Source organism: Lolium rigidum, chromosome 4 (assembly GCF_022539505.1).
Source record: "Lolium rigidum isolate FL_2022 chromosome 4, APGP_CSIRO_Lrig_0.1, whole genome shotgun sequence".
Taxonomy (NCBI): Eukaryota; Viridiplantae; Streptophyta; class Magnoliopsida; order Poales; family Poaceae; genus Lolium; species Lolium rigidum.
Window position 1 is genome coordinate 36,459,159 of NC_061511.1, and position 20,561 is coordinate 36,479,719.

The window sequence follows — 20,561 nt, forward strand, 5'->3', positions numbered from 1 at the left end:
TTACGCTAGTCTCTCCGAGACATCTTCGGGCTCACATAATCTTATTTTATTTATCCTCCACCAAGACATGAAACACATCTTCAATTAGCATGGTTCTCGACATTAGAATTTACTCACCAATATATAGTTGTTGGTTCTATCATCCGGAATACACATTTATTGGCCCATACACTTCACAATCAACTTCATGTCTACTAGAGTAGTACTATTTAATTATAAAATGAAACATTACAGCGAGTTTATAATAAGCAATACTAGCAACATATCTGATACGGCCGCAAAACGATGATTGCAAACTCGAAGACCTAGTGGAGTAGCAACTCGAAAAGTACGAGTGAGCAAAATTTTATTTTTTTACTGCGAATTTTTTGAATAATGTGAAGTCAAGGTAAGTAGGGAGCCCGTGAAACATGAGGATTAGATGGACCTCCAACCCATAGGTTCATGGGGCCATCGCCCGGGCGGCGCACATCTGGGCCGCGCCGGCCGCATATACCAGAAACCCACAAGACCGCCGCGCCCAATACCTCAACAGACAACCGAAGAAGGCTCCAGAACACTGGATGTTCACCGTATTCTGCGGCATCGTAGTGAAGCACATGGCAATCGGCCGTGATCTGCGCTACGGCGCTCGGGTGCTCGCGGCAGATGTCCATGGCCATGGGACGGCGATGCGCGCGAGTGTGCCAGCGTGGCTCTCGCCTCTCTTCCCGCGTCCCGCGTTCGTTCGCGCCTGGCCACCGGCCTTGATTTTGTGCCGGCCGCCGAGCCACCGGAGAAGGCGCTGGAACGGTGGATGGCCGTCGTATCCTGCATCATCGTTGTAGATGACAGGGCAGTCGGCCATGACCTGAGCTTCCACGCACGGGCTCTCATAATCTTATTTTATTTATCCCTCCACCAAGACATGAGACACATCTTCAATTAGCATGATTCTCGACATTAGAATTTTCCTCGCCAATATATAGTTGTTGGTTCTATGACCCGGAATACACATTTATTGCCCCATACTCTTCACAATCAACTTCATGTCTACTAGAGTAGTACTATTTAATTTAAAATGAAACATTACAACGAGCTTATAATAAGCAATATCTCAAACCAACTAGCAAACATATCTGATACAGCCGCAAAAAGATGATTACAAACTCGAAGACCAAGTGGAGTAGCAACTCGAAAAGTACGAGTGAGCAAAATTTTATTTTTTTACCGCGAATGTTTTGAATAATGTGAAGTCAAGGTGTCGGAAAGTAGGGAGCCCGTGCAACATGAGGATTAGATGGACCTCCAACCCATAGGTTCATGGGGCCATCGCCCGGGCGGGGCACATCTAGGTCGCGCCGGCCGCATATACCAGAAACCCACAAGACCGCCGCACCCAATACCTCGCCAGACAACCGGAGAAGGCTCCAGAATACTGGATGGTTTTCGTATTCTGCGGCATCGTAGTGAAGCACATGGCAATCGGCCGTGATCTGCGCTACGACGCTCGGGGGCTCGTTGGCAGATGTCCATGGCCATGGGACGGCGATGCGCGCGAGTGTGCCTGAAAATGTAGAAGATGGTCACATCATTTTCTGTGAAGATGCTTCTAATACTGTTTCACATCCTAATAAGTCTAGGAAAGCCAATGTTCCTATGCTCTCTGTTAGAATTGGTGATCATTGTTATTATGGTTTATGCGATATTGGTGCAAGTACTAGTGACATTCCTTATGAGCTTTACAGGGAAATCATGCATGAAATTGGTTCTTGTGAACTTGAAGATATTGATGTGGTTATTCGGCTAGCTAATAGAGAAACAATCTCTTCTATTCGTATTGTTCGAGATGTGAAAGTTCTATGTGGTAAGATTAAATATCCTGCTGACTTTTTGGTACTTGGTTCTGCTGCTAGTAAGACTTGTCCTATCATTTTTTGTAGACCTTTTCTAAACACTTGTGGAGATATTATTGTTATCACCAGAATTTAACCAAGTCTGAAGATGGGCCGTGATTAAATGGGCTTAGAGGATGTGCATGGAAAATATTCCCGAACCGGCCTTGTACAAGAAGTTTGGGCAAGATTGCCCGTGTATCTGTAAATTATAGTAGGTTACGTGTCGGTTAGAATTAAGAGATAGAGTTTAGCTCGTACACGGTTGGGTTTATTCCCAAGTTAGAGTGTCTACGGACTATAAATATGTATCTAGGGTTATTGAGAAAGGAGGACGATCACGTTCACAACAAATCAATCTAGGCGCATCGCCACCCCTTGTTTCGAGGGTTTCTCCCGGGTAAGCAACATGCTGCCTAGATCGCATCTTGCGATCTAGGCAGTATCAGTTTATTCGTTGTTGGTGTTGCTCGTGCTGAAGCCTTTTTGATGGCGAGCAACACCCTTATCTTAGGTGTTTAGGGGTTGACGTCGTTGTTTTCACGATGTACTTGTTTAGCTACGCTACCCCTCGATATCTAGCTGCCCTTACACCTATTTTAGGTGTAAGGGCAGCATCTTGCTTGATTCTTTATTTAGTAGATCTAATCCGCTATAGTTGCTCCTTGTTCTTCAAGGATTGGTTTGATATCCGTATGGTTAGGCCTTATAAACGGGTTGAACGATCCGGTAGTGCGTAAGGTGTGGTTGATTAAGCTCTAGAGGGATTGTTCCGGGGATCAACTTCACGTTGGTTTTTAGGCCTCTTTAGGTTTGGTTTTCCATCATCTTACGTATCTGTTAGGCTCAATTACGCATAGGATGTTCCGATTATACGGTGAAAACCCTAGACTATCGTAGATTAGTTTAGCTTGATATTGATAAAGCATGATCCCCATGTCCTTATAAATCTAACATGAACCATGGGGCAATCGGCTCTTTGAGCCGATCCACGAAACAACTTAAGAGCCGATCGGGGCTCGTATTTAATGTTTACGTGTTTGCCATGCAGGAAACTAGTCGAAGCAATCCATCACCTTCCTGACCAGGTATAGGCCAGGTGGCACGCCCTCGTAAGCACCAGGACGTGTGCCAGAAGGCATTGCGGGCCGTCGCCCGAGGGACCAGGGTCCACCGCAATCCTGGGAGCCTCCCGGCTCTACGGTGTTGCCCGTCGCTACTCGCCGGTGGGTTTTTGACCGCAACACATTCTGCACGCCGGTGGGACCTTCACGCAACAACAACAACATCGACATCCGCAGCAACCATGTCAAAAGCTGCGGATGAGGTGGTTGGCGAACCGATCACGTACGCGAGATCCGCCCGAAGAGCAAAAGAAGAAGTATGATGAGATGAAAGCCATCTTGGAAGCCGATCTCATCGGCTCCTTCGTGAGGACCCGTTCACATGGCGTAAGGTGGAAGGGGTTCTCCCCGAAGGTGTTCTTGACGGAGTGGACCTGTCTACCCCTTCGGAGGAACGTACCGAGCTCGCGCCAGGAAATCAACTACATGGCGGCTCATTCTCTACACCGCTATTCTGAAAGCCTGGTGAATACTCTCGAGCGCGTCGCGGTCCGTGTGGTGTAGGAAATCATGAAGCATCAGTACTCCCCGTCAGGACCTACCCTAGGGACTCACCAGGGAGAGATACCACTCCAAATCAGACAGCCGCTACCATTCGCGCTTGCAGCACCAGAGCCGCCGGGTTCACCGGCGTACGTCGTCTACAAGGTTGGAGGTGATCCTAGCGATTGCCAGTTCCTATATGAGCCGCCTAAGGAGATCCCACATGGATACGTGTGCACATACGTGCCGGACTGCAATGCCTTGGCACGAACGAACCAGATTGCACCAACAGGGATTTCGGAGCGAGACGGCGACAAACAAGCATGGCTGGCTAAATATGCTACTGGAATGAGTCATGAGGGATCGGTCCCTACAGCTAATACCATGGAACAGATCAGCACCATCTTGAGAGACCAGTTCGGCATCTTGCCGAAGAGGAAAACAATCGGCTATTCCAAGCCGTACCTCGACGAGTACGATCCGATCCCGCTGCCACCCAAGTATCGGCTCCCTGAATTCTCAAAATTCAATGGAGCAGAAGGGTCTAGCTCAATAGAGCACGTAAGCCGATATTTGGCACAGCTGGGCTTGATTTCCATATCAGACCCGTTACGTGTGAGGTTTTTCGCACAATCTCTTACGGGATCAGCCTTTGAGTGGTACACCTCGTTGCCACCAAACTCAGTCCGCACATGGAAGCAGCTAGAGGAGCAGTTTCATGTGCAATATCACTCAGATGCTACCGAAGCTGGCATTGCCGATCTAGCACGAGTGCGGCAGAAGCGGGGAGAAACGAGTGTCCGAATACATCCAACGTTTCGGAGCTGTCGGGAACCGATGTTATTCGGTTCGTTTATCTGAGAAGGAAGCAATCGAGCTGGCAGTATTGGGACTCGCAACGCCGATCAAGGATCTGACTTCCCAAGCGGAGTACAGTTCATTGTCGCATATGGTGCAGAAACTCACATCGTATGAGCAGCGGCACCCTGAATTGTACCAAGATAAGTTCAAGCGTCCAGTAGGCCTGGTTGAGATGGAAGAAGGTGAAGATCCTGCACCAGACCTAGAGGTGGCTGTAGCTGAATGGGCTCGGGGGGCAAATCCCGTGTCCTGTAAATGGGTAAAACCACAAGGGCCTGCAAGAGGGTTTGACTTCGATTTGAGCAAAGCTGAGCAGATTTTCGATCTATTGCTTAAGGAAAAACAGCTGAAGTTACCCGAGGCCATAAAATCCCTACGAGCACAAGAAATGAACGGGAGGCCGTATCGCAAATGGCATCACTCGTTCACCCATACCACCAATGACTGCAAGGTGTTTCGTCGGCAGATCCAAATGGCGATAGAACAAGGCCGATTGCTCTTTGGGCAGTTTGCCATGAAAGTGGACACACATCCGTTCCCTGGCGTCAACATGGTGGAACCTAACCACTCCGCGAGGCGTCGACTGGATTTCTCGTTCGATGTTAACATGGAAGGGCCTGTGCGCCACCATGGCAAGGATAAAGAGGAAAGCAGTCACTCCCGCAACAAAGAAAGGAGGAGGCCGATCCACGTGACCGGCCCCGATATGGCGATAAGCGGTACCTCACCAAGGAACAAGTGAGAAGCGTGCGATACCAAAAACCACTTTCCACGCATCTCCTCAACAAATATGAGTATCAGTATGACCTACGTCGGCAGTACGACAGAAACGATGAAAGATACAATCGGTCTGATGAAGACAAAGGAAGGTACCGTCGGCATGACAGAGACGACGAAGGACGTAAGCACCGCGCTAAGGAGAGGTCAAGGGAGCAGGAAGACATGGATAGACACTGGGACTGTCCTTTCTTTAAACACTGCTGGGATTCGGGGATGAGCCGATTGCCTACAATCAACAACTGCCCGGAGTGTAGACGCCGGAAGAAGGATGCAGGGGAAGTTTCAGTTTTCAAGCGTCTAGGGCCTCTCCCGCCACGGAACAAACGAGCTGAGTCCTCTCAAGATGAAGACTTTGAGGAGTCAGAAGATGAAGAAGAGGATAGGTACCACCGGCCAAGGTGGTGCCCCGATGGACTCAGCCACTGCCAAAAGCGTAGGGTTCAGCGGCTACGTAGCTTGGAGCAAGCCGAAGCGTGATACTTGCACACGTTGAGGAAAGCGCGGCCCGATCTGGCCGTGAAGATTCAGCAGACTTTGGACGAAGAGACTCGTCCACCAAAGAAAGTTTGGCTTCCCAAGCAAGAAAAAGCCGATGTGGGTACATCGGCTGGCACAAACATGGTGTTCTTCCTTCCATCAGAGTTTCGTGCCCCAGGAACCGAAGAAGTGCCGATAGCACAGTTTGACTGCGGTCCACAGCCCGTCATCTTTGAAAAACCACGGGAGAAGGGCTACCAACACATGAAGTCCCTGTACCTAAAGGGTTATATCAATGGGCAACCCGTCAGCAGGATGTTGGTTGACACGCGAGCGACGGTCAATATAATGCCATATTCCATGCTACGGCGTTTGGGACGCTCCAGTGCCGATCTGATCAAGACCAATGTCACACTAAACGACTTCAACGGCCAAGCATCAGGGACGCAAGGCGTCCTGAACGTGGATCTAACCATAGGCCGAAAGACGATCCCAACGACATTCTTCATCGTCGATAGCAAGAGCACCTACGATGCCCTGCTAGGAAGGGATTGGATTCACGCCAACTGCTGCATTCCATCTACAATGCACCAATGCTTGATACAGTGGGATGGAGACGACGTAGAGGTCGTACATGCAGATGACTCGATCGACGTCTCAATAGCCGGCATGAACATTTGGGACTCGGAAGACCAAGAGCCGTGATGGCGTGTATTTCACACGTTCGTTGGGCAACCCCAAGAGGAAGGTATGATGCGCACAGCAGCAAGTTTTCCCTCAGAAAGAAACCAAGGTTTATCGAACCAGGAGGAGCCAAGAAGCACGTTGAAGGTTGATGGCGGCGGGATGTAGTGCGGCGCAACACCAGAGATTCCGGCGCCAACGTGGAACCTGCACAACACAACCAAAGTACTTTGCTCCAACGAAACAGTGAGGTTGTCAATCTCACCGGCTTGCTGTAACAAAGGATTAACCGTATTGTGTGGAAGATGATTGTTTGCAGAGAAAATAGTAAAAACAAGTATTGCAGCAGATTTGTATTTCAGTATTAAAGAATGGACCGGGGTCCACAGTTCACTAGAGGTGTCTCTCCCATAAGATAAAAGCATGTTGGGTGAACAAATTACAGTCGGGCAATTGACAAATAGAGAGGGCATAACAATGCACATACATGACATGATAAGTATAGTGAGATTTAATTGGGCATTACGACAAAGTACATAGACCGCCATCCAACTACATCTATGCCTAAAAAGTCCACCTTCAGAGTTATCATCCGAACCCCCTCCAGTATTAAGTTGCTAACAACGAGACAATTGCATTAAGTATGGTGCGTAATGTAATCAACAACTACATCCTCGGACATAGCGCCAATGTTTTATCCCTAGTGGCAACGAGCACAACACAACCTTAGAACTTTACGTCACTCGTCCCGGTGTCAATGCGGGCATGAACCCACTATCGAGCATAAATACTCCCTCTTGGAGTTAAAAGTAAAAACTTGGCCAGAGCCTCTACTAGAAACGGAGAGCATGCAAGATCATAAACAACACATGTATAATAACTTGATAATTAACATGACATAGTATTCTCTATCCATCGGATCCCGACAAACACAACATATAGAATTACGGATAGATGATCTTGATCATGTTAGGCAGCTCACAAGATCCAACAATGAAGCACAATGAGGAGAAGACAACCATCTAGCTACTCGCTATGGACCCATAGTCCAGGGGTGAACTACTCACTCATCACTCCGGAGGCGACCATGGCGGTGTAGAGTCCTCCGGGAGATGATTCCCCTCTCCGGCAGGGTGCCGGAGGCGATCTCCTGGATCCCCCGAGATGGGATCGGCGGCGGCGGCGTCTCGCAAGGTTTTCCGTATCGTGGCTCTCGGTACCGGGGGTTTCGTCACGGAGGCTTTAAGTAGGCGGAAGGGCAAGTCAAGAGGCGGCACGGGGGCCCACACCATAGGCCGGCGCGGCCGGGGGTGGGGCCGCGCCGCCCTAGGGTTTGGCCACCCCGTGGCCCCTCTTCGTCTCGTCTTCGGACTTCGGAAGCTTCGTGGAAAAATAGGCCCCCGGGCTTTGATTTCGTCCAATTCCGAGAATATTTCCTTACTAGGATTTCTGAAACCAAAAACAGCGAGAAAACAACAAGCGGCACTTCGGCATCTTGTTAATAGGTTAGTTCCAGAAAATGCACGAATATGACATAAAGTGTGCATAAAACATGTAGGTATCATCAATAATATGGCATAGAACATAAGAAATTATCGATACGTCGGAGACGTATCAAGCATCCCCAAGCTTAGTTCTGCTCGTCCCGAGCAGGTAAAACGATAACAAAGATAATTTCGGAAGTGATATGCCATCATAACCTTGATCATACTATTTGTAAACATATGTAGTGGATGCAGCGATCAAAACAATGGTGATGACATGAGTAAACAAGTAAATCATAAAGCAAAGACTTTTCATGAATAGTACTTCAAGACAAGTATTAATAAGTCTTGCATAAGAGTTAACTCATAAAGCAATAAATCAAAGTAAAGGTATTGAAGCAACACAAAGGAAGATTAAGTTTCAGCGGTTGCTTTCAACTTGTAACATGTATATCTCATGGATAATAGTCAACATAGAGTAATATAACAAGTACAATATGCAAGTATGTAGGAATCAATGCACAGTTCACACAAGTGTTTGCTTCTTGAGGTGGAGAGAAATAGGTGAACTGACTCAACATTGAAAGTAAAAGAATGGTCCTCATAGAGGAAAAGCATCGATTGCTATATTTGTGCTAGAGCTTTGATTTTGAAAACATGAAACAATTTTGTCAACGGTAGTAATAAAGCATATGCATCATGTAAATTATATCTTATAAGTTGCAAGCCTCATGCATAGTGTACCAATAGTGCCCGCACCTTGTCCTAATTAGCTTGGACTACCTGGATTATCACCGCAATACATATGCTTTAACCAAGTTTCACAAAGGGGTACCTCTATGCCGCCTGTACAAAGGTCTAAGGAGAAAGCTCGCATTTGGATTTCTCGCTTTTGATTATTCTCAACTTAGACATCCATACCGGGACAACATAGACAACTGATAATGGACTCCTCTTTTAATGCTTTAAGCATTTGACAACAATTAATTCTTTTCTCATTAGAGATTTGAGGATGTTTGTCCAAAACTGAAACTTCCACCATGGATCATGGCTTTAGTTAGCGGCCCAATGTTCTTCTCTCACAATATGCATGCTCCAACCATGAAGGTGGTAGATCTCTCTTGCTTCAGACAAGACGTACATGCATAGCAACTCACATGATATTCAACAAAGAATAGTTGATGGCGTCCCCAGAAACATGGTTACCGCTCAACAAGCAACTTAATAAGAGATAAAGTGCATAAGTACATATTCAATACTACAATAGTTTTTAAGCTATTTGTCCCATGAGCTATATATTGCAAAGGTGAATGATGGAATTTTAAAGGTAGCACTCAAGCAATTTACTTTGGAATGGCGGATAAATACCATGTAGTAGGTAGGTATGGTGGACACAAATGGCATAGTGGTTGGCTCAAGTATTTTGGATGCATGAGAAGTATTCCCTCTCGATACAAGGTTTAGGCTAGCAAGGTTATTTGAAACAAACACAAGGATGAACGGTACAGCAAAACTCACATAAAAGACATATGGTAAACATTATAAGACTCCATACCGTCTTCCTTGTTGTTCAAAACTCAATACTAGATGTTATCTAGACTCTAGAGAAACCAAATATGCAAGCCAAATTAGCAAGCTCTAAGTATTTCTTCATTAATGGGTGCAAGGTATATGATGCAAGAGCTTAAACATGAGCACAACAATTGCCAAGTATCAAATTATCCAAGACATTTTAGAGTTACTACATGTAGCATTTTCCAATTCCAACCATATAACAATTTAACGAAGGAGAAACTTCGCCATGAATACTATGAGTAGAAACCCAGGACATACTTGTCCATATGCTACAGCGGAGCGTGTATCTCTCCCATAAATTGAATGCTAGGATCCATTTTATTCAAACAAAACAAAAAACAAAAACAAACCGACGCTCCAAGAAAAAGCACATAAGATGTGATGGAATAAAAATATAGTTTCAGGGGAGGAACCTGATAATGTTGTCGATGAAGAAGGGGATGCCTTGGGCATCCCCAAGCTTAGACGCTTGAGTCTTCTTGATATATGCAGGGGTGAACCACCGGGTGCATCCCCAAGCTTAGAGCTTTCACTCTCCTTGATCATGTTGCATCATACTCCTCTCTTGATCCTTGAAAACTTCCTCCACACCAAACTCGAAACAACTCATTAGAGGGTTAGTGCACAATATAAATTGACATATTCAGAGGTGACACAATCATTCTTAACACTTCTGGACATTGCATAATGCTACTGGACATTAGTGGATCAAAGAAATTCATCCAACATAGCGAAAGAGGCAACGCGAAATAAAAGGCAGAATCTGTCAAAACAGAACAGTTCGTATTGACGAATTTTAAAATGGCACCAGACTTGCTCAAATGAAAATGCTCAAATTGAATGAAAGTTGCGTACATATCTGAGGATCACTCACGTAAATTGGCATAATTTTCTGAGTTACCTACAGAGAATTAGACCCAGATTCGTGACGAGCAAAGAAATCTGTTTCTGCGCAGTAATCCAAATCTAGTACTTACTTTTCTATCAACGGCTTAACTTGGCACAACAAAACAAAAAACTAAGATAAGGAGAGGTTGCTACAGTAGTAAACAACTTCCAAGACACAAATATAAAACAAAGTACTGTAGTAAAAACATGGGTTGTCTCCCATAAGCGCTTTTCTTTAACGCCTTTTAGCTAGGCGCAGAAAGTGTATCTCAAGTGTTATCGAAGGGTGGTGCACCTACAGCAGGGTTTGGAGTTTTCTCAACCATGCATAATATATTGGATACATAAGTTTCAGCGTCTCCCTTTTCATTAGTCTTGGGCTTGCTACTCTCATCGAACAAATTTTCAGGAACAAGCCAAGCATAGTTATTTTCTAGTGCATCATTCATAGCTAGGAGTTTACATGGTATTGGTGCTTTGATCTCCCCACCATCATTAATATTATTAGTGTATCTTATTCTATCCATATCCATTTTTTCAAGGAGACCAACAAAATTAGTATGAGAACCAAGCATATTAAATTTAGCGAAGACTTTTCTAGCCTCTCTTGCTAGACCACCAAATTCTCTAAGAAGGGTTTCTAAAACAAAATCTTTCTTTTCCCCCTCTTCCATATCACCAAGTGTAAGAATCATGTGTTGGATTATAGGATTGAGATTAACAAATTTAGTTTCCAACTGGCGAACTAAAGCAGCAGCAGCAATTTCATAGGTGGGAGCAAGGTCTACCAAGTGTCTATCTTCGAAATCTTCAACGGTACTAACATGGGTGAAAAATTCTTCTATATTGTTCCTCCCAATTATAGACCCTTGTCCTACCGGTATGTTCTTTGCGGTAAAATCAAAAGGAAACATGATGAATCAAGTAAAGTAAATGCAAGTAAACTAATTTTTTTGTGTTTTTGATATAGCAAACGAGACAGCAAATAAAGTAAAGCTAGCAACTAATTTTTTTGTGTTTTGATATAATGCAGCAAACAAAGTAGTAAATAAAATAAAGCAAGACAAAAACAAAGTAAAGAGATTGAGAAGTGGAGACTCCCCTTGCAGCGTGTCTTGATCTCCCCGGCAACGGCGCCAGAAAATATGCTTGATGGCGTGTATTTCACAAGTTCGTTGGGCAACCCCAAGAGGAAGGTATGATGCGCACAGCAGCAAGTTTTCCCTCAGAAAGAAACCAAGGTTTATCGAACCAGGAGGAGCCAAGAAGCACGTTGAAGGTTGATGGCGGCGGGATGTAGTGCGGCGCAACACCGGAGATTCCGGCGCCAACGTGGAACCCGCACAACACAACCAAAGTACTTTGCCCCAACGAAACAGTTGAGGTTGTCAATCTCACCGGCTTGCTGTAACAAAGGATTAACCGTATTGTGTGGAAGATGATTGTTTGCGAGAGAAAATAGTAAAAACAAGTATTGCAGCGAGATTTGTATTTCAGTATTAAAGAATGGACCGGGGTCCACAGTTCACTAGAGGTGTCTCTCCCATAAGATAAAAGCATGTTGGGTGAACAAATTACAATACGGGCAATTGACAAATAGAGAGGGCATAACAATGCACATACATGACATGATAAGTATAGTGAGATTTAATTGGGCATTACGACAAAGTACATAGACCGCCATCCAACCGCATCTATGCCTAAAAAGTCCACCTTCAGAGTTATCATCCGAACCCCTCCGGTATTAAGTTGCTAACAACGGACAATTGCATTAAGTATGGTGCGTAATGTAATCAACAACTACATCCTCGGACATAGCGCCAATGTTTTATCCCTAGTGGCAACAAGCACAACACAACCTTAGAACTTTCTCATCACTCGTCCCGTGTGTCAATGCGGGCATGAACCCACTATCGAGCATAAATACTCCCTCTTGGAGTTAAAAGTAAAAACTTGGCCGAGCCTCTACTAGAAACGGAGAGCATGCAAGATCATAAACAACACATGTATAATAACTTGATAATTAACATGACATAGTATTCTCTATCCATCGGATCCCGACAAACACAACATATAGAATTACAGATAGATGATCTTGATCATGTTAGGAAGCTCACAAGATCCAACAATGAAGCACAATGAGGAGAAGACAACCATCTAGCTACCGCTATGGACCCATAGTCCAGGGGTGAACTACTCACTCATCACTCCGGAGGCGACCATGGCGGTGTAGAGTCCTCCGGGAGATGATTCCCCTCTCCGGCAGGGTGCCGGAGGCGATCTCCTGGATCCCCCGAGATGGGATCGGCGGCGGCGGCATCTCAGTAAGGTTTTCCGTATCGTGGCTCTCGGTACTGGGGGTTTCGTCACGGAGGCTTTAAGTAGGCGGAAGGGCAAGTCAAGAGGCGGCACGGGGGCCCACACCATAGGCCGGCGCGGCCGGGGTGGGGCCGCGCCGCCCTAGGGTTTGGCCACCCCGTGGCCCCTCTTCGTCTCGTCTTCGGACTTCCGGAAGCTTCGTGGAAAAATAGGCCCCCGGGCTTTGATTTCGTCCAATTCCGAGAATATTTCCTTACTAGGATTTCTGAAACCAAAAACAGCAGAAAACAGCAATCGGCACTTCGGCATCTTGTTAATAGGTTAGTTCCAGAAAATGCACGAATATGACATAAAGTGTGCATAAAACATGTAGGTATCATCAATAATATGGCATAGAACATAAGAAATTATCGATACGTCGGAGACGTATCAAGCCGCTCTCTGGAATTAGTTTGGACGGCTGTGATCGCATCGAGGTGACAAAAAACGGGGTGAGGCTAGTCTTATCCACCGGCCTGATAGAGTAGCAAGAGCAACATCCATCGACATACGTGGCAAGGCCGATCCCTACGATCGGCCCCAAAAAATAAAAAGCAAGGATCTCACTCCAAACATGTCACGTAGTCGTGGTAGGAAGACTCCCTCCTGTAAGGGAGCACATACAAGTTGTAAACCTTCATCGAGCAATTCAATCAACATGGAGGCCGATTCCAGCAATCGGCCAAAATTATCCTCACCATACGTTCTGCCTGTGTTCAACATCGATCTAACAGGCGACGGAAAGGTAGGATATGGGTTTACGTCAGCTGATGAGCTAGAAGAGATCGACATTGGTCCTGGGGGATAAGCCACGACCAACATTTATCAGCAAAAAGTTAGATCCGCATCTGAGGGGCCTGATGATAACTTTGTTGAAAGAATACCCATATTGTTTTGCCTGGGATTATACAGAGATGCCCGGGCTAGACAGGAGCATCATTGAGCATCGGCTACCTCTTAAGAAAGGATTTCGGCCGTTCCGAAGAACGAGCACGGCAGATGAAGGCCGAAATTCTAGAAGAAGTCAAAAAGGAGATTGAGAAGATGTTGAGCGCCGGGTTCATCAGGCCATGCAGGTATGCTGAGTGGATATCTAGCATCGTACCTGTGGAGAAGAAGGACGGCCGATGGCGCGTCGCCATAGATTTTCGCGATCTCAACTGAGCCACTCCGAAGGATGAGTACCCTATGCCGGTAGCTGAGACGTTGATCAATGCAGTGGCTGGTCATAAGGTTTTAAGCTTCATGGATGGCAATGCCGGTCACAACCAGATTTTCATGGCTCCAGAAGATATACACAAGACGGCCTTCAGAGTACCAGGTTCGGTGGGCTTTTTCGAGTATGTGGTCATGACATTTGGGTTGAAGAGTGCCGGTGCAACGTACCAACGAGCCATGAATTACATCTTTCATGATCTGATCGGCAAGTTGGTAGAGATCTACATTGATGACGTGGTGGTCAAGTTTGTCTCAGTGGAAGGACACCTGGAGGATTTGCGACGCATCCTGGACCGAACTAGAAAGTTCGGACTTAGAATGAATCCAAGGAAGTGTGCTTTTGGTGTGACGGCCGGTCAATTCCTGGGCTTCCTAGTTCATGAACGTGGAATTGAGATCGGCTCTGAAAAGTCAAGAGGCAAGTGCGAACAATGACGCCACCTACCACCAAGAAGGAACTCCAAAGTCTCATCGGCAAAATCAATTTCGTCGAAGGTTCATCTCTAATCCGTCAGGACGAATTGAGCCGTTCATGGGATTGGTAAAAATCAAACCTGATGAGGAGTTTCACTGGGGGGCAGAGCAACAGCGAGCGTTTGATGAGATTAAAGAGTATCTAACGAAGCCGCCCGTGTTGGTTCCGCCCCAGCAAGACAGGCCATTCTATATTTACCTGTCAGTAGCCGATACTTCTATCGCCTCAGTGGTAGTGCAAATCTATGATGGCATGGAAAGAGTTGCTTTCTACCTCAGCAGAAGGATGTTGGATGCGGAAACGAGGTACCCGGAGATCGAGAAGTTGTGCCTCGCCTATTTTTTACCCGCACCAAGCTTCGTCACATCTTTCTGACGGCAGAAATCGTCATCATTTGCAAATCAGACGTCATCAAGCACATGCTGTCGGCTCCTGTTTTGAAAGGCCGACTCGGTAAATGGATGTTTGCATTATCGGAATTGGATCTCCGGTATCAACCTGCGAAAGCGCTAAAGGACAGGCCCCGGCCGATCCGATCGCCGAGCGAATCAACACTAATATAGCAAGCACTGTCTATACGTGCATGGGCCATGTTCTTCGATGGATCAGTTTGCGATGATGGTTGCGGCATCGGCATCCTACTCGTGTCGCCCCGGGGGGCAACCTACACCTTCTCCATTAGGCTATCTACCCCTTGCACCAATAATGTTGCTGAGTATGAAGAAGTACGTAAGGGGATGGAGTTGCTAATTCAAGCCGGGCAAGGCAAGTGGAACTCTTTGGAGACTCAAAGTTGGTGATCTCCCAGCTCACGGATGAATACAAGTGTGAGAGCAAGTCGCTCTTCCCATTATGGATGCATTGCCGCGAGCTGATGACACAGTTTAGGTACATAAACTTCAATTGGGTCCCGAGGTCGCAGAACACGGAGGCGAACGATCTCGCACGTATGGCGTCGAGGCTATAAGGAGACAAGTGGAAGGAGCCGATGTCCGGATACATTTCATGGAGCCGGATGATTGGAGAGCCGATATCTTCAATTACTTGAAAGATCCGGCTCGGGGGGCACCTAAACGGATAAGATACAAGGCCATGAAGTATGTTCTTATTGGAGATGACATGTTCTATAGGACCTTGGAAGGGTTACTTCTCAAATGTTTGGGAACAGCCGAGGCAAATCGGCTCTTACACGAGGTACATGAAGGCGCCTGTGGGACTCATCAATCGGCTCATAAGATGAAGTGGTTGATCAGGCAATCATGGTTTTATTGGCCCACCATGCTTGAGGACTGTTTCAATTACTATAAAGGGTGTCAAGCATGTCAGAAGTTTGGGAGAATTCAGATGGTACCCGCATCAGCAATGAACCCCATCATCAAACCGTGGCCATTTCGAGGATGGGGCATGGACATGATCGGCAAAATCCATCCTGCATCGAGCAAAGGCCACGAGTGGATCTTGGCCATTACAGATTATTTCACTAAATGGGTGGAGGCCGTCCCTATGAAGTCTGTGGCATCGAAGGACGTTATCGGCTTCGTAAAAGAGCATGTCATCCACAGATTTGGGATTCCCGGACCATCACGACCGATGGAGGTTCGGTTTTCGTTTCTCGCGAGTTCAGAGATTTCTGCGAGGGCATGGGAATTAAGTTGATCCGATCATCCCCATACTATGCTCAAGCAAATGGGCTGGCTGAAGCGTCCAACAAAAGCCTTATCAAGCTGATTAAGAGAAAAATCGACGAGTACCCTAGGCGTTGGCACGAGGTTTTGTCGGAGGCTTTATGGGCTTATCGCATGTCATGTCATGGGGCAGTAAAGACCTCGCCGTACCATCTGGTCTATGGACAAGAAGCCGTGTTACCCTGGGAGATCACGGCTGGGTCGAGACGTGTCACGTTTCAGAATGACTTGACAACTGAAGAGTATGCAGCCCTGATGAGTGATAGCGTTGAGGATCTGACGGAACTTAGACTTTGGTCACTTGAGAAAATTAAGGAGAACAAGGCCAAGTTAGCTCGTGCATATAATAAGAAGGTGAAGCCAAAGGAGTTCCATGTTGGTGACCTGGTATGGGAAGCTGTGTTGCCGTTGGGGACTAAGGACAAGGCGTATGGTAAATGGTCTCCAAATTGGCACGGGCCGTACAGGGTTGACCAGGTCCTAAAGGGCAATGCATACATGCTCGAGCAGTTGGATGGTGTGAAGTTCCCAGTGGCCGTCAATGGCCAGCATCTCAAGAAGTATTTCCCAAGTATGTGGGATGATGGGCAGTGAAATACGGGGGCCGATTTTAAATCGGCCAGTAAATTTTTTTTTACATCAACGTGAGCAGTGGAATATGGGGGTCGATGTATGCAATCGGCCGATAAAAAAATCTAAACAAAAGCATAGCCGATGCACTGACCATCGACTTTAGAGCTGAAAAGCTGATGCGGAGCCATCGACTATAGAGGAACAACTGTTCTTTCAGGTCACCATTCAATTTTACATTCGATTGTGGGACTGGCCTTGTTGGCGTTTTGGGCAAAGACCGATGTATTGCCATCGGCTTCTCGAGCAATGATTTATTTTGATAATCGAAAGAATTAAGCATGGAATCCTTCTTCATTGATTTAAAAAGGGGATTTTTTACAAGGAGGAGCCGATTGCTCAGGAACGGAGGAACAAAAGGAGGACAGATTGCTACTACTAGTCCTATGCTAAGTGGTCCCTACTCTAAGGATTGTCGCTATCCTCATCGTCGCCGTTGTAGCCGCCGCCGGTGCTGCTGCTGGCGAGCTCCTCGTCGCTACTGCCGTATCCCTCAATAGGGGCTTCTTCCTCCTCATCATCGCCGTCTTCGTCGTCATCTGACCAGGCCCAGCCGCGGAAGCGTTTCGCCGGCGGCTCGTCGGAGGAGGTGTCGTCCCCCTCTTCCTCCTCGTTGGAGGAGGCGTTGTCCTCTTCGTCCTCCTCTTCTTCCTCTTCGTCGGAGGGGGTGAAGTTACCCCAGGAGAGGAGGTCATCGTCACTCTCTGCCTCCAGTTCCCCGTCGATGAGGAACCGGAGGTCGTCCTCCCCATCGGTCAGGGGTAAATCACCGTCTGACCCTACGAGGGCCTCGGGTGGGCCATCGGGCACGAAATCAAAGTCCCACTCCGGCTCATCCCATTGGTTGTGCTCTGGCATCGGCTCACTTGAGGAAGAAGATTGGAAGGAGAGAGCCGATGCAGCAGAGGAGGAGGATGAGTCCATGGTGGAGGAGGGCTTTTCGGTGGCTAGTGCCGAGCAAGGGGATGAAGAAGCGAGTTGCTCGACGCGGTTAAATAAAAGGGGATATAGTGGAGATTTAATGCTTGTGGCGGTTTCCGAGGACATGGTGCCGAATCTGTCAAATCGTGCGGAGGAAGCCGAGAAGGCAAGGCATCATGATGAAAGATTCTAGCGACGGTTACGCTCTGCCACGACGTGACCCTACGAGCGAGAAAAAGCGAGTGGTTTTCAAATTATCATTGCCAAAACCGGGGGGCATGTGTTATCACCAGAATTTAACCAAGTCTGGAGATGGGCCGTGATTAAATGGGCTTAGAGGATATGCATGGAAAATATTCCCGAACCGGCCTTGTACCAGAAGTTTGGGCAAGATTGCCGTGTATCTGTAAATTATAGTAGGTTACGTGTCGGTTAGAATTAAGAGATAGAGTTTAGCTCGTACACGGTTGGGTTTATTCCCAAGTTAGAGAGTCTACGGACTATAAATATGTATCTAGGGTTATTGAGAAAGGAGGACGATCACGTTCACAACAAATCAATCTAGGCGCATCGCCACCCCTTGTTTCGAGGGTTTCTCCCGGGTAAGCAACATGCTTGCCTAGATCGCATCTTGCGATCTAGGCGATATCGGTTTATTCGTTGTTGGTGTTGCTCGTCTTTGAAGCCTTTTTGATGGCGAGCAACACCCTTATCTTAGGTGTTTTGGGGTTGATGTCGATGCTTTCACGATGTACTTGTTTAGCTACGCTACCCCTCGATATCTAGCTGCCCTTACACCTATTTTAGGTGTAAGGGCAGCATCTTGCTTGTTCTTTATTTAGTAGATCTAATCCGTTATAGTTGCTCCTTGTTCTTCAAGGATTGGTTTGATATCCGTATGGTTAGGCCTTATAAACGGGTTGAACGATCCGGTAGTGCGTAAGGTGTGGTTTATTAAGCTCTAGAGGGATTGTTCCGGGGATCAACTTCACGTTGGTTTTTAGGCCTCTTTAGGGTTGGTTTTCCATCATCTTACGTATCTGCTAGGCTCAATTACGCATAGGATGTTCCGATTATACGGTGAAAACCCTAGACTATCGTAGATTAGTTTAGCTTGATATTGATAAAGCATGATCCCCATGTCCTTATAAATCTAACATGAACCATGGGGCAATCGGCTCTTTGAGCCGATCCACGAAACAACTTAAGAGCCGATCGGGGCTCGTATTTAATGTTTACGTGTTTGCCATGCGGGAAACTAGTCGAAGCAATCCATCACCTTCACGACCGGGTATAGGTCAGGTGGCACGCCCTCGTAAGCACCGGGACGTGTGCCGGGAAGGCATTGCGGGCCGTCGCCGAGGGACCGGGGTCCACCGCAATCCTGGGAGCCTCCCGGCTCTCTTGTGTTGCCCGTCGCTACTCGCCGGTGGGTTTTGACCGCAACACATTACTGGCACGCCCGGTGGGACCTTCTGCAACAACAACAACATCGACATACTGCGGCAACCATGTCAAAAGCTGCGGATGAGGTGGTTGGCGAACCGATCACGTACGCGGATACGCCGAAGAGCGAAGAAGAAGTATGATGAGATGATAGCCATCTTGGAGGCCGATCTCATCGGCTCCTTCGTGAGGACCCGTTCACATGGCGTAAGGTGGAAGGGGTTCTCCCATGAAGGTGTTCTTGACGGAGTGGACCTGTCTACCCCTTCGGAGGAACGTACCAGAGCTCGCGCCGGAAATCAATTACATGGCGGCTCATTCTCTACACCGCTATTACGAAAGCCTGGTGAATACTCTCGAGCGCGTCGCGGTCCGTGTGGTGCAGGAAATCATGAAGCATCGGTACTCCCCGTCGGGACCTACCCTAGGGACTCACCGGGGAGAGATACCGCTCCAAATCAGACCGCCGCTACCATTCGCGCTTGCGGCACCGGAGCCGCCGGGTTCACCGGCGTACGTCGTCTACAAGGTTGGAGGCGATCCTAGCGATTGCCGGTTCCTATATGAGCCGCCTAAGGAGATCCCACATGGATACGTGTGCACATACGTGCCGGACGCAATGCCTTGGCGCGCACGAACCGGATTGCACCAACGGGGATTTACGGAGCAGACGGCGACAAACAAGCATGGCTGGCTAAATATGCTGCTGGAACGAGTCATGAAGGCTCGGTCCCTACAGCTAATACCATGGAACAGATCAGCACCATCTTGAGAGACCAGTTCGGCATCCTGCCGAAGAGGAAGACAATCGGCTATTCCAAGCCGTACCACGACGAGTACGACACGATCCCATTGCCACCCAAATATCGGCTCCACTGAATTCTCAAAATTCAATGGAGCGAGAAGGATCTAGCTCAATAGAGCACGTAAGCCGATATTTGGCGCAGGTGGGCATGATTTCGGCGTCGGACCCGATTACGTGTGAGGTTTTCGCACAATCTCTTACGGGATCAGCCTTTGGATGGTACACGTCGTTGCCACCAAACTCGGTCCGGACGTGGAAGCAAATGGAGGAGCGGTTTCACGTGCAATATCACTCGGAAGCTACGAGGCCGGCATTGCCGATCTAGCACGAGGTGCGGCGAAGCGGGGAGAAACGGTGTACGAATACATCCAACGTTTCGGGAGCTGTCGGGAACCGATGTTATTCGGTTCGTTTATACGAGAAGGAAGCAATCGAGTGCGCGATGCTTGGGCCTCGCAACGCCGATCAAGGATCGACTTCCCAAGCGAGTACGGTTCATTGTCGCACATGGTGCGAAACTCACATCGTATGAGCGGCGGCACCACTGAATTGTACCAAGACAAGTTCAAGCGTCCGATAGGCCTGGTTGAGATGGAAGAAGCTGAAGATCCTGCACCAGACCTAGAGGTGGCTGTAGCTGAATGGGCTCGGGGGGCAAACCCCGTGTCCTGCAAATGGGTAAAACCACAAGGGCCTCCAAGAGGGTTTGACTTCGATTTGAGCAAGGCTGAGCAGATTTTCGATCTATTGCTTAAGGAAAAACAGCTGAAGTTACCGAAGGCCATAAAATCCC